Below are 18,850 nucleotides of genomic sequence, written 5' to 3'. Positions count from 1 at the left end.
GTCAGGTAACTTTGGAGTGCAAAAGACAGAAGCCACAGGCTGTAGGCGATTCTATTGGATTGGCATGAGAGGGCACATTTAAAAATGTGGGCAGGAATGTCACACGTCTGTGAGTAGGAAAACTGTGAAAGCTGATGATAAACCACCACTGCATCTCATTGTGAGTCGACGTCCATAAGAAATGGAAGCCATTGATCATCTGAAGCTAGAGCCCGGCCAGCAGGACAGGGCATAGCTACATCTTAACCATCATCTATCAGTTCACCAAATTTTTAGTGGCAGTCCCAGGGGAGGATTTGACAGCCCAGACTACACAGCGGAGGAGCAGGGAGAGGTAAATATTGCAAATGTTTGGGCCCTGCCCAAGCAAGAGGGGCCCACTCGTGGGCATTGGTACTGGCACTGGGCCCCTCATAGTACGTCGGTGTGTCTGACGGCGGATGTGCACCCCCACCGTCAGAGACACTTGATTGCACTATGACAGTCGGCCCACCCACCTGTCCAGGGCAATGGCACTCGCACGTTTGCGTGTGCTAGGTGGTGTCCCCGGCCATAGGGGGGGAGGCAGCCCAGTTAGGGAGGTTTAAAAAATGGCATATGTTGATGTTGGACATTCAGCAGCTGCAAATGGAGGAATTGGAGAAGTCCGAGGAAGAGGAGGACAAAGCCGAGCAATTTTTCTGGCAACCTATGTGTCATCAGGGGAAGGTGGGACAAAATCCTTTGAAAGCCATGCATGGTTCATTTTAATGAAGGTTAGATCATCAACATTTTGGGTCAACAGACGGGTCCTTTTTTCTGTCAGGATTGAGCCAGCAGCACTGAAGACTCTTTCCGATAGCACACTAGCAGCAGGGCAAGCGAGCTCCTGTAAGGCATATTGTGCCAATTCAGGCCAGGCGTCCAGTTTAGAGGGCCAATAGTCAAAGAGGAATGACCTGTGAGGGAGAACATCGATATGGGACGAGAAGTAGTTTGCAACCATAGTTGACAACTGCTGTCTCCTGTCACTTTCAATCGATGCAGTATTACCAGTCATGTGAGCGGGACTTGAAAAATCAGTCCACAACATGGTCATGAAACCCCTGTCTCCAACGCCACTTCTGATGTGTGCACCATGAACACCTCTTCTATGTTGCCCCCTACGGCTCGTTGGAGAACCATCACCGCTGCTGTGTGCTGGGAATGCCTCAAACAAATGGTTTACCAGAGTTGCTTGTTTGTTAGCCAATATTAGGTCAAGGTTCTCCTGTGGCATGATGTTTTGGAATTTGCCCTTATAGCGTGGATCCAGGATGCTGGCCAACCAGTAGTCATCATCGTTCATCATTTTGGCAATATGGGAGTCCCTTTTTAGGATCTGCAAGGCATAATCTGACATGTGGGCCAATGTTCCCGGTGTCAATGATGTACTGCGAGTGCTGGGTGGAGGAGCACTTTCTGGCAAATCCACATCCCTCCAGTCACGCACAAACCCTGTACCTGACCTTGCCACGCCAACATTTTCTCTTGCCCCACGAGAAGCATCCTCCTACCCTAAATAATCATCCTCCTCCTCCTCTTCCTCTTCTTCCTCCACCTCGTCCAGGAGAGGTCCCTGAACAGACAATGGCTGACTGTCATCAAGGCTTCCCTCCTCCTTTTCCTCATCCTCCTCGGCTGCAGACGCCTGCTCCTTAATGTGCGTCAAAGTTTGCATGAGATTACGCATAAGTGGGATGCTCATGTTTATGATGGCGTCGTCTGCGCTTACCAGTCGTGTGCATTCCTCAAATCACTGAAGGACTTTACAGAGGTCTTTCAGCTTCGACCACTGCATACCCGACAACTCCATGTCTGCCCTCAAAGTGCCTGGCCATGTATCCTCCCACAAATGCATTACAGCCTGCCTCTGTTCGCACAGCCTCTCAACCATGTGCAGGGTGGAGGTCCACCTTGTTGCAACGTCGATAATTAGGCGGTGCTTGGGAAGTTGGAGATATCGCTGCAGCTTCTGCATACGACTGGAGTGTACGGGTGACCGGCGGATGTGCGAGCACAGTCTTCGGACCTTCTGGAACAGGCCTGTTAACTCCGGATAATTATTGAGGAAGCACTGCACTACCAGGTTCAAGGTGTGAGTCAGGCAAGGTATGTGTCAGAGTTTTGAAAGGGCTATGGTTGCCACAAAATTCCGGCCATTATCACTAACTACCTTGCCTGCCTCAAGATGTAGACTGCCCAGCCATGACTCAGTTTGTCGCTGCAAGTAGTCAGCCAGTACCTCCGCGGTGTGTCTGTTGTTGCCCAACACATCATCTTCAACACAGCCTGCTGACGCTTACCACTAGCTGTTCGATAGTGGGACACAGAGTGTGCAACACTGGCAGCTGCAGATGGAGTGCTCGTGCGACTGTGCTCTGTGGACGAGCTTTCACTTCTGGAGGAGGAGGAGGGTCGAACGCCTACACCCAACTGTTTCCTATACTTTGGGCAAGGCAGCACTGTCCCACCGCCGCTGTCCCCTGTGGACCCTGCATCTACCACATTAACCCAGTGCGCAGTGATGGACACGTAACGGCCCTGGCCATGCCTACTGGACCATGCATCTGTTGTGAGGTGCACCTTTCCACTCACTGATTGCTTGAGTGCATGGACAATGCGGTCTTTCATATGAAGGTGGAGGGCTGGGATGGCTTTGCGAGAAATAAGTGCCGACTGGGTAGGTCATAGCGTGGTACTGCGTAGGCCGTGAGTTCATGGAAAGCTTCGTTTTCAACCAACCGGTAGGGCATCATCTCTAACAAGATTAGTTTGGCAATGTGGGCGTTCAAACCCAGTGTACGTGGATGAGAAGATGAGTACTTTCTTGTCCTACTCATAGTCTCTGGTAGGGTGAGCTGGACTTGAGAGCTGCATATGGTGGAACTAGCGGTGGACATGGCGGACTGAGAGAGGGTTGATGATGGTGATGGAGTTGATGTTCTTTCTGATGGCCTAGCTTCCGTCTTTCGGAGAAATAACATTGTGATTCCCTGACTGCTTTGGCCTTGTGACGACACCTCAACATTTGCTGCTGGTGGTGTGCTATCCGGTGGGCTTACAGTGGGGGAATCGATGCAGCGTTGCTGACTACCTTCATTGGGAGCAGTTGCACATGTGGTACGTGAGGTTTGGTAGTCCGTGCATGGTGGTTAAATGTCTAAGCATGCAACTGGTATTCAAATTTCTCAGATTTTTTCCCTCGGCTAAAGGTCTTTGCGCACTTCTTACAGATAACCTTTGCCTGATCATGCACTCTTCCTACTATGGAAGACATTTTGAGGCCTTGCACGCTGTGCTAATTTGACCGTCTGGCCTAGCTGTCCTGCAACTCTTTTGGTTTTTGTAACCCGTTTTTTGACTGCTCAGGGGATGCCAGATAACAGCTGTTGTGATGTCGATGCCTGCTACAGATGCTCCTCCTCCTCTTCTGAGCTATTGGCAGCGGCACCCTCTTCCCCCAATGCATGCCAATCTGGGTCAACAACTGGGTCATCCATCACCTCCTTTTCAATGTCATGTGCACCTTCCTCTGTGTCACCATGTAAGGTGGTATAGTATGCGGGAAGGGGCACCTGAGTTTCATCAGGGTAAGATTCTGGCTCAGTACACTGCGAGGACAATGTAGCGTTCTGAGTGAATGCACCAGCAGATAAATCTAGCAGTGGCTGTGCATCAGTACACTCCATGTCAGATTCTTCTTGGACTGGATAATTCACGATTTGACATAACCCAGGCATGGTATGTGAAAAGAGCTCCATGGAGTAATCTGTAGTGTGGCCTGCCGCATCCTTTACTTTTGGTAGGGGTGAAGGATACAAGGAAAGGTGTGGTTCCTGACCATGAGCCTCCAATGACTACTCAGTGCTTTTATTTTTTGAAAGTTCAGAAGAGGAGGCGAAAGAGCTGGAGGCTGTGTCCGCAATGTAAGCCAAAACTCGTTCCTGAAGCTCTGGCTTTAAAAGCAGTTTACCTACTCCCAGAAAAGGGAGTCTTCGAGGCCATGTGGAGCCAGACCATGATGCAGACTCAACAAGATGCTATTGTGCTTTTGCCACAACCAGCAGATCCACCACCACCAACACCATCATTACCAGCTGGCAACCCCCACCCACTTCCATGGCCTCTTCCAACACACTTCCTCATTTTTGGGAAAATGTACCCAAAATACCACCAGCAATATGGTACTGTAAAACAAGGTACAAGGTGTATATAGTATTGGGGAGAATTTCAATCTCCCTACAGACTTGAGGACACTGAACTATTATCTCATAAAGTAACTTGGCACTCAACTGAATTATCCTTTGCAAATTAGATTTATTTTATAATTTATTGCAGTCCTGGAAACGTTTCGGCCTATTATCGGCCTTCCTCAGTCTGTTCAGAATGTCGTGTTGATCTAAATGGTATCTCCTATTATTATAAGAGTGGATATACTGATTTAAATGCCTTGCAAAAAGGAATATATAACCATACATAGAGAAATGTATAAATCTCCTTGGAGGTATCATGGACGCTTAATCTGTGCTGTATAGTACAGACGGTAAATGGGTCCATATGAAGCTTGTTTAGATATGGAGGTGGCATACACAGGTGGGACGCGGTATTCCCCCGCTTGTCATTACACCTCAATATAACAGGCTGAAATTGGATAGTGTATAAAATGTCTATATAGTCCTGGGGAGAATTTGAATCTCCCTACAGACTTGAGGACACTGAACTATTACCTCAGGCCCAGTGTAGATTACACGTCAATATAACAGGCTGAAATTGGATGGTGTATAAAATGTCTTTATAGGACTGGGGAGAATTTGAATCTCCCTAGAGATTTTAGCAAGCTGACAATGATGCTCTCAGTCCCAAGTATGGCAGCAGGCAGCCTAATAAGCAGGACTGCTGCACACAAAAGTGTGGAAAAATGAACGCTTTGTAACTGGGCAAAAAAGAGGATGAAAAGTATTTTTGCATTTAAAAAAGCAGTTTGCACAGCAGTGTGAAAACAGCAATGCAGCTATCAGGGAGCTTTACAAGGCAGCCTAATAACCAACAGAGCTGAATGCACCAAAATATAGCCTCCCCTTGCACTGCACACTAAATGGTGTGCTGTACAGGCAAAATCGCTAGCAGCAGAAGCAGTTTTTGTATCTTCTTCCCTGCCTAACGCTCTCCCTACAGAATCAGCAGCAGCAGCAGCTCTCCCTATTCTGAGATCAGCAGAAGTAAGATGGCGGTCGGCGTGCACACCCTTTTATAGCCCCTGTGACACCACACAAAGCAAGCCAATCACTTGCATGCCCTTCTCAAAGATGGTGGTGACCGCTGCCTATGTCATCGCGTTGCCCATAGTGTTGGTCCTCCATCATTGGCTGAAAAAGGGTGCTGGAAGCATCTTTTGAAACGCGACTTTGGTGCCATGGTCGCCGACCTCGTGGCTGACCTCACGCTATGGTCGGGTTTCGTTTCATGAAGCACGACTTTTGCGAAAGTCGGCGACTTTTGAAATTGACCGACCCGTTTCGCTCAACTCTAGTCATGGCTTCTCCCGAGCTTTGTTCACAAATAGTCACTTAGGCCTCTTTCACACATCAGGTTTTCGGCGTCAGGCGCGATCCGGCGCTTTTGACTAAAACCGGATCCGGCGAAATGCAATGCCGGATCTGGTTTCCCCCCCATTGACTTGCATTAGAGCCGGATCGAGCCGGATGGCCATGCGTTTCATCCGATTTTCGCCGGATCCGGCAATGTGACGCGATCCGGCGTCTGGAAAAAACGGCTACTGTAACGTTTTTTGTCTCCGGCGTAAAAGCCGGACACGCCGGATCCGGCGTGTCCGGCTTTTTCATACAATGAAAGCCTATGAGCGCCGCAATGCGCCTGATCCGGCGATAGCCGGATCCGGCGGCCGGATCCGTTTTTTTTGGTCTGAGCATGCTCAGTAGCTCTGCCCACAAGACATATATAAAAGCAAGACAGTGGGACCCTCAGCCACACCCAACATGCCACCCAAGTCAAGAACCAGGAGCAGGAGAAGGCAGCAGACATCTGCAGCAGCAGCACCATCAGCACCACCCCAAATGGAGCAGCATGCTGAACAATGGGAAGGGAGTCCAGCAGCAGATGAGAGACGGTAATTATCAAATCCCCCATTCCTCCAAACTAGGGCTATGGAATATCAAGATATTCATTGGCCCTTTGTTTCTCTTTATTCAACAGCCGCCCAATAGATGCAGCAGCAGCAGCAATGGCAGCAGCAGAAACACCACCCACAGCCATGGAGTCTGGCCATGAGGAAGACAGCACATCTTCTTCTGGGAGCCCTCCCTCGCATCGTCAGCGTTTGACGGTAAGTTTTTATTTCCAAAATCCATCATCTCTGTAATATATGTCTATTCATTGCCTTTTATTTCAAAACAGGAATCACAAGATGAAGAGGAGCTCCCAGAAGAAGAAGGAAGGGGTGGACAGACACTTGGAGTGGGCTCACAATTGGTAAGTTTTTTGCATCAAACGCAGAAACACAACATCACACTACACACAACACATAGAAAACAATGTTCTGCTGACCACACACAGCAAACAAATGCCTACATCCAAAGACATAACATTTTTTGTTTTCTTCTCTAGTCTTCCCAATCTGGTGCTCGGCCAAGAGGTCCTCGCAGTGCCTCCCAGGGTCGTCGGCGACAGCAACGCGGCGGTCACCAGCGTGTAAGTATAAATATTTTTGCTTTGTTTTTTTTTTCCACTTTTTATTTCATTTCTTTTGTGGAGGCTAATTATGTTATTTTTGTCTTTTTCTTTAACAGCCTTCACAGCGTGCTCCCGACTCTGACGGTGAGGATGGAGGGATTGATGTGGACCGCCTCATCGATCTCGTCAGAGAAAGGGAGCCGCTCTGGAATATGGCTGACCGCCGCCACGCTGACCTGATCATTACCCGACGACTCTGGGAGGAAATCTGTTCGCTCCTTGTGGACCGCTGGGAGGACCTCGAAGCTCGGGCCCAGATTAAAGAGCGTAAGTATATACAGTACCGGTTGCTTGATTTAAACCAGTGTTTCCAGAACTCCAGTCCTCGTGGTCCCCACGGATCATGTGTTCAGGATTTCTATTTACTTTGGAAATCTTGAAAACATGACCCCTGGGGACCATGAGGACTGGAGTTTGGGAAACACTGATGTTGTATACTAACCACTTTGTCCTTTCTCGTTTCAGGGGAGAGAATTGTGAAGCGGTGGCGGTCTGTGAGGGATCGTTTCAAGAAGGAGTTCAATAAAGAGATGCGGGCCCCGAGTGGATCTGGAGGACGCAGGAGCAAGTACAAGTACGCACGAGCCCTGTCGTTCCTCCGGGAGACAATGCTCACCAGAAGGTAAATATTACACACCACATGTGACAAAAAAATGTTTAGATGTAACTTTTTTTTTCAGCCAGGGCCATACCATGTCACTATTTTAATTGTTTTTTTTTCTCTTTATTCCACAGCACGGTGAGCAGCACTCGGGAGCCTGCACGATTGGACCCTTCTGAGGCGATCCCTGAGGAGACCGGCACCGAGGGACACTTCGACCGCCCCGGTACATCTGCACCTTCCCAGCCTTCCCACACATTCGACCCATCTGTCCCATCCACCAGCACAGGAGCATCGTGGCCGCCTACATTACATGAAGCTGCTGGTGAGGAGATCGCTTTCCCTTTACCCCACCCTTCTGCCCCTGCCACCTCTAGTACACCTGCGGGTACTGGGCGGCAGTGGCAGAGGGGTCAGGAAAAGAGTTATGCGCCAGAGTTCTTGCATCTGAATGCATCTTTCCAGAACTGTCTAAAAGTCTTGTCAGAGCAAATCTCCGCAGGCTTTCAGCAGATCAACTCCAGCATTCTGGAGGTGAAGACACTTCTGCAAACCATGCATTCAGAAGCAAGATCTTCACCAAACCACACCTTTTTCAGGTCTGTTGTGGAGCGCATGGCAACACTATCTCCTACCCAGCAGATGCATGTAATGCATTCGTGCCACGGTGCTCTACAGCAGGTTACCTCCCAACCTCCACCTCCCACCACTGTAGTTCCTCCACCTGCACCCCTTCCAGCCATTTTCCATCCTCCCCCTCCTATTACATCTGCACCCCCTCCAGCCACTTTCCATCCTCCCCCTCCTATTACATCTGCACCCCCTCCAGCCACTTTCCATCCTCCCCCTCCTATTACATACCAGCAACCTCCCCAGTACCAGCAACCTCCCCAGTACCAGACATCTCCCCACTTCCATCAACCTGCCCCGTATCAAACTCCTTCCCCGTACCAAACTCCTTCCCCGTACCAAACTCCTTCCCCATACAACTTTCCATCAACATCATCTGCTCCTACAGTCCCTGCCCAACCCTCCACTCCACCGCCCACCACCTCTTCTGCCTCCCACATGTCCACCCATTCTGTAGCTTTTTCCACACCATCACCTCTAACTGTTCCTTCCCCACCACGATCCCAATCCTCTCTCCACACTCCCAGTGTCGAAGTGTCCCGCATCCCCTCCAGCAGTATTTCCACCCCACACTACACAGATTTATGATGTGTTTTGTAATAAAAATGCCCAGTTTTTTTTCAAACCTTTATTAAAAAAGTTTTTTTAACTTTAAAAACAGTTTACAAACAAAAAAATATTTTAAATAAAAGTTAAATTATTGTTTACACTGGTTGTCTGTCATTTCTTTCTGTGGCGAAATATGTTTAAAAAAAAGGTTAAATAAAGGGTATTTAAAAGGTAAAAAGGTATTCAAAACCAGGTATATAACTGTGGGTAAATTTTAGCTTTTTGCCACAGTTGTGTTCCTGGTTGTGTTTGAAGCAAAGTATTTCACCTAAAAAGTTGTGTTTATTGTTGGTGATTTCATAACAATGTACACAACTTTTGTTAAAAGGTGAAATACTTTGCATAAAACACAACCAGGTACACACCTGTGGCCTAAAGCTAAAAATAGAGACCATGACAAGATAGCCAACTTTGGTTGGCAAAGGTATATACTGTTGGTACAGAAGGTACACAAGTTTGGTTAGGGCACAAATCTTTCACACTCTGTCATCCTGCCAGTGTACTCTGCCTTGAGGTGACATAAAGTATAGTGCAAAATTGTCCCTCATTACTGAAACCGTCACAGAACTTCTAGTGGTAATGTTATGGTAATCTTGCAAGGTGGTTTCTTCAGAGGTGTCCTCAATGGAAATGGGTTCCTTGCAGATAACAAAATTGTGGAGTACCACGCAAGCTTTGATCACCTCGTCAACAGTTTCTGTCTTGAGGTTGATCGCAGTCAATAGGACCCGCCATTTGGCTGTCAGAATACCAAAGGTACATTCAACCATTCTTCTTGCTCTTGTGAGGCGGTAATTAAAAATGCGTTTTGGTCTTGTCAATCCTCTGCTAGAGTACGGTTTCAAAAGGTGTTCTGACAGCTGGAAGGCTTCATCCCCTACACAGACAAATGGCATAGGTGGACCAGATGTTTGCGGCAGCGGTCTAGGTGGTGGGAACTGGAAGGTGTTTCCATACAGTTTACGCCCCATGGCAGACAGTTTGAAAACTTGAGAGTCATTGGAGCGGCCATAGGCCCCAATATCCACAGCAATAAATTTGTATTCCGCGTCAGCGATGGCCATGAGGACAATTGAAAAATATTTCTTGTAATTGAAATATTCCGATCCCGATCCGGCTGGCTTTACAATGCGGATATGTTTCCCGTCCACAGCGCCCAAGCAGTTGGGAAACTGACATATCTGTTGAAACTTGTCAGCAATTTCAATCCACCTCTCTGTTGTGGGCTCTGGTAAAAACTCTTCAGCTAAGGAGTCCCACAGTGCACGGCATGTGTACTTCACTATTCCTGATATGGTGGAAATCCCGAGTCTGTACTGGAAATGCAATGACGAAAGGGATTCTCCAGTTGCAAGATATCTGTGGGGAATTAAAAAACAATCAATTAGTTTAAAATCACAGCATTACATACCAAAACTCAGCTATAACACTTGGAGATACAAACTACCACCAACAAGATTGCAGTGAAAGTATGCTCTGATGCGATCACATCCAATAAATGTGGCTTACCTTAAAGTCACCATCAGACGCTCTGCGGGTGAAACAGAGAAGCGGCAATAGGTGTCTGCTTTTCTTATGAGGTGTGCAATGCGCTCCACCAAGTAATCAAAATTCTCCATTTTCATCCGAACATATCCAAAAAATTTATCCGGGTTTCGTCGAAGGTCCATGCAGAGTGTAGAATAGACCCCACGCGTCATTCTCTTGGCTGTGATGGGGTGGATCCACAAACGTCGTCTACGATGCCTGATGCACTGCTGTCTCGCTCTCTCCTTCTCCAGAACAATCACCCTCAAACGATTCGCCTCCGCTATAAAATCCGCCAAATTCTTCAAAATATTTCCAATCACAACATCCATCTTCGCCAGTAACTTGCTCTTCTCTCCAACCTGCACTTTCTCCTCGACAACCTGTCAAAGAAGGGCTGTAGGAACACTCTATATATAGTTTTCCAGTAGCCAATCCCGTTCGGAAGGCCACAAGGGTCAATTTTAAAAACCGGATCCGGCGTAATCCGTCGAAAAACGGATAGAAAAACGGATCAACCGGATGAGACGGATGCGGTTTTGTCTGTCAAGAACAAGATGGATCCGGCAGAAAACCGGATCCGTCACATCCGGTTTTACTAAACATTTGCCGGATCCGGCGTTCCGGCACGACGCCGGATCGCGCCTGACGCCGAAAACCTGATGTGTGAAAGTAGCCTTAGATATAAATATTAGCAATATGTGAGATATAAAGTTATTTATGAAAAGAGGTTCAGAATACATACACTTATAATTGCCAAGTAAAAATGGCCTACAAAGTAAATCTAGCTGGAGCAAAAAAGCACATGCAATAAATCCAGAGTTTGATTAAGTGGCGGCCATGTTTAGTGAGATTAATTTGACATGTGTGGGTTTATATAGAGTGCAGTCAAGGGAAGGAGGACTAAAAGGAGAAGAGAAAAAAAAAAAGAGTTTGCACTGGATGCAATGGGATGCACTGGATTATGTTATTATATACCATATTACAGATTGTGTATTAATCCTGATGTATGTAGATTCAACAAGGTGGAAGGGGAAGGATGGCTATACTATGTACAGTTTATTCATGTACTTCGAAACCTAAAGAGAAAAATAATTATCAAAAATAGCAACGTTCAATATGTCACCTGAGGGCGTGACCTAACAAGTATGATCTTTATGCATCAGATGGCCAAGTTCTCCAAAAAATATGACATAATTGTCATGGGAGATTTCAACTATCCAGACATTTGTTGGGAATCTCTCTCAAGCAAAACTAACAGGTCAAGGAAATTCTTATCCTCTCTTGCTGACAACTTTATCTTCCAAAAGGTAAGGGAGAAAACAAGGGGAACTGCTACCTTGGATCTAATCCTTATAAACAGGGAGGAAATGGTTGAGGAGGTAAAAGTGGCTGGGACCCTAGGAGGTAGCGACCATGCTATTTTAGAATTTTGGATAACTAGAGGTGGAAGACCTGTGAAGACTCAGACGTCAAGGTTAGATTTCAGAAAGGCAGATTTTAAGGGATTCAGAAAGAGAATTGGAGGGATCCAATGGCTGGATATCCTTAAAGACAAAAATGTCCAGGAAGGATGGGAAATCTTGAAAAATGAAATTCTCAAAGCACAGTTGTTAACAATTCCGAAAAGAGAGAAGAATAGGAAGCATTTAAGGAAACCAGGATGGATGAACACAGAACTTAAGCACATGCTAAAAAGGAAGAAAAAAATGTTTATAAAATGGAAAGAGGGAGGCATATCTAAAGAAGAATATAATGCTGTCTGCAGAACCTGCAGGGCACAAATCAGATTATCTAAAGCTGAAAATGAACTGAGGCTTGCAAGAGATGTCAAAAGCAATAATAAAGGATTTTGGGGATATGTCAAAAGTAAAAGAAAAGTCAAAGATGCTATAGGATTTTTACAGGATGAAAATGATGAAATGGTAAGACAGGATGTTGAGAAGGCTGAACTTTTAAATTCCTATTTTGCATCTGTTTTCTCTCAGAAAGGAAATGCAACATCAACTGTTATTCACTGTCCTATTAAGGGAATAGAAGAATCCAGGATATCTATAAACAGAAAGATAGTGAGGAAACACTTAGCTAACCTAAATGAATTCAAGTCTCCAGGTCCAGATGAATTACACCCCAGAGTACTGAAGGAGATAGCAGAAGAAATTTTTGAACCCCTCTCCATAATCTTTGAAAATTCTTGGAGAACAGGAGAAGTGCCAGAAGACTGGAGAAGAGCAAATGTTGTTCCTATCTTCAAAAAGGGGAAGAAGGTGGACCCAGGCAACTATAGGCCGGTGAGTCTGACTTCTATACCAGGAAAGATCTTTGAACAAATTATTAAACAACATGTATGTCAATACCTGGATAAGAATGAAGTGATTAAACAGAGTCAGCATGGGTTTGTAACTAATAAGTCATGTCAGACTAACTTAATTTCCTTCTATGATGGTATCACTGATTGGGTGGATCAAGGAAATGCTGTAGATATAGTATATCTTGACTTCAGCAAAGCATTTGACAAAGTCTCTCATACAATCCTTATTGAAAAAATGACTAAGTATGGAATGGACAAGGCAACTGTTAGGTGGATTCATAACTGGCTTAGTGATCAGACCCAAAGAGTGGTCGTAAATGGCTGCACATCCAGTTGGAAGAATGTCTCAAGTGGGGTACCACAGGGCTCTGTCCTGGGCCCTGTATTGTTCAACATCTTTATCAACGATTTAGATGAAGGAATTGAGGGTAAACTGATTAAATTTGCTGATGACACAAAGCTAGGAGGGATAGCTAATACTAGAGAAGAGAGAGAGAGGATTCAAAAAGATTTAAATAAACTGGAGAAGTGGGCAGCAACGAACAGAATGGTTTTTAACAGGGAGAAATGCAAAGTACTACATCTGGGCAATAAAAATGAAAAAAGCATATATAGAATGGGAGGAATAGGGCTAAGTGACAGCACATGTGAAAAAGACTTGGGTATACTAATAGATCACAGACTGAATATGAGTCAACAGTGTGATGCAGCAGCAAAAAAGGCAAATGCAATTCTAGGATGTATTAACAGAAGCATACAGTCTAGATCACGTGAAGTCATTATTTCCCTCTACTCCTCTTTGGTCAGACCTCATCTGGAATATTGTGTCCAGTTTTGGGCACCACATTTTAAAAAAGACATCAACAAACTGGAGCAAGTTCAGAAAAGAGCGACCAGAATGGTGACCGGTCTGCAAACCCTGTCTTATGAGGAAAGGTTGCAGGATTTGGGAATGTTTAGTTTGCAAAAGAGAAGACTGAGAGGAGACTTAATAGCTGTCTACAAATATCTAAAGGGCTGTCACATTGTAGAAGGATCAACTTTATTCTCATTTGCACAAGGAAAGACTAGAAGCAATGGGATGAAACTGAATGGGAAGAGACACAGATTAGATATTAGAAAAAACTTTTTGACAGTTAGAGTGATCAATGAGTGGAACAGGCTGCCACGAGAAGTGGTGAGTTCTCCTTCAATGGAAGTCTTCAAACAGAGGCTGGACAGACATCTGACTGGGATGATTTAGCGAATCCTGCTTTGAGCAGGGGGTTGGACCAGATGGCCCAGGAGGTCCCTTCCAACTCTACGATTCTATGATTCTATGATAATGACACTGAGCGCATCATTACAAGGCTCGTCAGCATGAACAGATACCGCGTCTTGTGACCGGGTAACTGTTAGGCATCGAGTTCCTGCCACTGCACAGAGGGAATCTCAAGCCATGTTCTCTTAGGTCTCCCATTCTTCTTCAGCCGCAGAGGTTCCTGCTCAGCAGAGACGTCGGTTGCAGCATCTTGCTCAGGCTAGTGCTATGCATCTGGAAGCTGCTGCTGCAGCCCCAGGTTCAGCCATAGCATCCAGCATTAGTCAGCGGCAAGCAGACGCTCCTGGGACTAAGTCCTGCTTTTCTCCATCTCAGCATGCCCGTGAGATGACCGCTCATTGGTGGTCGGAGGTCACATGCTCAGGTCGTCAAGCAGCTTGGATTGGGCCATCAGCAAGGTCCTGGAAGGCTGCGGCTATAAAAGGATTGCATGACTGCACGGCCGTGCGCTAGTATAGTCCATGTGGAGTGAGTGTTGTATGCACATATGAATGTCTCTGGTGAATGACTCATTATGAAACCCCTACCATTGGTACACATATGTTGTTCAGCCTTGCCAGTTAGTGCCTAGGCTGATAGTGCAGGTAGGAGACAGAGTCAGGGACTAGCTTCAGCGCCAAGTAGTGGCTTTGCCTTTACGCCACTCTGCACTTGGTCTACACTCTATAGTAGCCAGCGTCTATTAGTGGCATTCGCAGGTGCGACGAAGTGCGCTTAGTGGGTCTAGAAAGGCTCTTACCCCATGTCCTTGGGGCAGAGTCTTTTGACCGTACACTAACGCTGATTCAGCTGTGCCCTATGGCAGTCAACAGGGTACGGCATCTGTGTTCTGCAGTTCCAAGGTTCTGTGAAGCAACAGAGCCCATTGCTTCTACATACTGGGCGGTGTTTAACCCACGTGTGACCAGTGCGATACCGCCATTTTATGTCCGCCATTCCCGATCAGAATTTAACATCTCTGCACGGTGGACCCCGGGCTGCGAACGCACCTTACTACCATCTTCTTATTAACATAGTAACATAGTAACATAGTTTTTAAGGCTGAAGGAAGACCTTATGTCCATCTAGTTCAGCCTATTTTTAGTGCAGCTGTTCTGCATTGTTGATACTGGGGAAGGCAAAAAACCCACAGAGTAGAAGCCAATTTTCTCCATAGGGAAAAAAATTCTACTGTAACTCACAAGAAAAGCATCCATTCCTTTCTTAAATTCATTCAGTGAGTTGGCCATCACCACTTCCTCAGGAAGAGAATTCCAGAGCTTCACTGCTCTTACCGTGAAGAACCCTCTTCTATGCTGGTGCAGAAATTGTCTTTCCTCCAAACGAAGAAAATGCCCCCTCGTTCTTGTCACAGTCCTTGGTACAAACAGTTCATTGGAGAGATCTCTGTATTGCCCTCTGATATACTTGTACATATATTAAGTCGCCCCAAAGTCTTCTCTTTCCTTGAGTAAATAGACCTAATTTTGATATCCTTTCTGGGTATTGTAGTGAACCAACTCCATTTATCATTTTAGTAGCCCGCCTTTGAACCCTTTCAAGTTCAGTAATGTCTTTCTTGAGCACCGGCGTCCAAAATTACACACAATACTCCAAGTGTGGTATGACGAGTGATTTGTACAGAGGGAGAATTATGTTTTCATCTCGTGTCCCCAGACCTCTCCTAATGCATCCCATGACCCTATTTGCTTTGGTGGCAACTGCCTGACACTGGGCACTCCAATTTAGCTTCTTATTGACTAAGATGCCTAAGTCTTTTTCCATGTCTGATTTCCCCAGCAGTTTCCCATTTAGTAAGTAATTATAGCATCTGTTTCTCCTTCCCATGTGCATAACCTTACACTTATCTGTGTTAAACCTCATTTGCCATTTTTCAGCCCAATTCTCCAATTTACTCAAATCTGTCTGTAGTTGCAAACTGTCCTCCCTTGTTTTAACTACCTTACATAGTTTTGTATCATCTGCAAATACTGATATTTTACTGTGTAAGCCATCCACTAGATCATTAATAAATATATTAAATAGCAGGGGGCCCAATACAGAACCCTGTGGTACCCCACTAGTAACCCTGGCCCAATCTGAGTATGCACCATTAATAACCACTGTTTGTTTTCTATCACTAAGCCAGCTACCTACCCATCTACACACATTTTCCCCTAGCCCAAGCTTTCTCATCTTACTTACCAATCTTTTATGTGGGACAGTGTCAAATGCTTTAGAGAAGTCAAGATAAATGACATCCAATGATTCTCCTTGGTCCATTTGAGAGCTTACATCCTCAAAGAAGCTGATCAGGTTAGTTTTACAGGAGTGATCCTTCATAAATCCATGTTGATATGGAGTTAAACATTTATTAACATTGAGATATTCCATAATGGTATCCCTTAGAAACCCTTCAAAAATTTTACCCACAACAGATGTTAAGCTTACCGGCCTATAGTTTCCAGGTTATGCGTGGATTTATGTCTTTTTACATCAATTAAGGAATTTCCTTTTAAAACCTTGCGGGGCATCACAACACAGAACTAGACCCCAATCAGAGGACCATAAAACATCCAGACTCCTTATCTATGAACTGGTCCAATGTTTATATTTATGTTTCTCCCTCTCCCATATTGATAGTTCTGCTTCACGTCACTTGTCTTATCTATTGCATTTTTTCTAGGCTGTATTGTGTATAAATATGTGACTTCAGATTTTGAATTAGTCTAGCCTGATGAAGAGACCTGAGTAGTCTCGAAAGCTTGCAATGTATTACCATCTTTTCAGTTAGCCATTAAAAGGTATCAACCACTGAGGACTCTCAATCCTGAATATTTTTCTATCTACTGGCTAACACGGTACAAAGATATACATCTTTCCTGTATCATAATTATCCTTGGTTACTGACAGAAATTGGTTTCCTTTCTGAGATACGCAGGTTTCAGTTTCCCAGTTTCCCAGTCTGTCGGGTAGTTGAAGTCCCCCATAATAATCACCTCATTGTGATTTGCTGCTTTTTTCAATAATACATTTTCAGTGGTTTCTGTTATATTTGGTGGCTTATAACAAACCCCTATGAGGATTTTATTACTTTTCTCTCCTTGTATCTCCACCCATAGAGACTCCACCTCTTCATTTCCCTCTTGTATATCTTCTCTTAGTGTGGCCTTTAAAGTGGACTTTATATATAGACAGACTCCACCCCCTTTCCTTTTTTTACGATCCCTCCTAAGCAAATCATATCCTTGCAAGTTAGCCGCCAAGTCATAGCTGTCGTCTAACCATGTGTCAGTTATTCCTACTATGTCGTATTTTTCCTCATACATTACCAACTCCAGATCTTCAATCTTATTGGTCAGGCTTCTTGCGTTGGTCAGCATGCAGGAAAGAAGTTTTGCTTCATTTTTCTTAGCTTCCTTCTGAGTACCCTGTCTTGGGTCCTCTTTACCACATCTAGTATCCTTGATTAGTTTGTCCTTCTCCTGCATGTTCTTGTCTGCTGTTTTTCCTCCCATCCCCTCTTCTTCTAGTTTAAAGCCCTCCTGATGAGTGTGGCAAGTCTTCTGGTGAATGTGTGCTTCCCAGGTTTTGTGAGGTGTATCCCACCTCTTGCGAGAAGTCCATCGTAGAGGTAATTCACGCCATGGTCCAAGAATCCAAATCCATGCTGCCTGCACCACCGTCGTAGCCAGTTGTTCACCTCTAGTATCCTATTCCATCTTCTGATGCCATGGCCATCGACTGGGAGGATTGATGAGAAAACAACCTGTACGTTCCGTTCCTTTATTTTCTTCCCCAGAATTTCAAAGTCTTCGCAGATAGTTGGTAGGTCATTTCTTGCCGTGTCGTTTGTGCCTACATGTATCAGTAGCAAAGGGTAGTCGTCCTTGGATTTGAGGATAGTTGGTATCCTGTTGGCCACATCCTTGATTTTTGCTCCTGGGAGGCAGCATACTTCTCGTGCGGTTATGTCCAACCTGCAGATAGTTGCCTCCGTGCCTCTTAGTAGTGAGTCGCCCACAACTACCACTCTTCTTTTCTTTCTGGATGCACTGCTTGTTGCTCGTGAGTGTTTTTGAGTGTCATTTGTTTCCGCTTTTGTTGACAGAGTAACTTTTGTTGATAGTGTGCCTTCTCTTGTAGATACGGTATTATCCTGAGCTGTGCCATTTTCGTTCTCCAGCATGAAGGCTTCATATTGGTTGCTAAGCTGTGTGGGTGGTGATGACCACTTGATCCGTTTGCTTCTTTTCGTCACATGGCTTCACTTTTCAGCCTCTGTATGTGCTCTGAAGCTTTTCTCACTTTCCAAATCCTGAATGGTTGCTTCTGCTTTATCCAAGAAGTCCTCATGTTCTTTAATTACCTTCAATGTTGCTATTGGTTCTTCCAGTCCCTGCACCTTTTCCTCTAAGAGGGCAACAAGTTTGCACTTCTGACAGGTAAAGTTGAGTTTTTGGGCCGGAAGATCCGTAAACATGTAGCATGTGTTGCAGGTGACCATGTGGATTTTCTTCTCTTCCATATTGCTGATGCAGGCTATGATGGTTGGAAACTTGCGCGCTTAACGGAGCGCGGTTTTGCAATGTCCTCAAACAGCGAGACCCGGCAAGTCCCAGCGATCGATCAGCTTAAGGCGACTCTTCTCCTCTTCCCAGAATGCATCAGAAATATGCAGATGAGCTTCCTGCTTCTCCAATCCCTGGTGTGTTCCGCCAGCTCCTAACGGTAACAGATTTTCATATTAGACAATTTGCATCATAGTAAGACGTGTCTGAGATTAGATGGTATGATGCGGACTACATCAGTCAGTGATGTATCATGCCAAAAGTCATCATGGCGACAAGCCAGGAGACTTGTTTGCAACAAGACATGGTGTGAAAAGGTAGAGCGCATCTCGTCAGCTGCAGTCTAATGGGACAAATCTGAAGGAGGATAAGTTAAAGACAGGCCCAACAAGGGATAATAATGGGTATAAATATTACTATTTGGGAAGATTATCATTACATGTTACAAAACAGTGAAAGATGATTAAAAAATTAACCAACAATAGAGTTTGATTGAAAAATGAACTACCTTGGGGACTGACAAGGCCATC

This window comes from Dendrobates tinctorius, unplaced genomic scaffold, assembly GCF_039654945.1.
Source record: "Dendrobates tinctorius isolate UK_male_01 unplaced genomic scaffold, ASM3965494v1 ptg000022l, whole genome shotgun sequence".
Classification (NCBI taxonomy): Eukaryota; Metazoa; Chordata; class Amphibia; order Anura; family Dendrobatidae; genus Dendrobates; species Dendrobates tinctorius.
Note: the sequence above shows the minus strand (reverse complement) of the source record.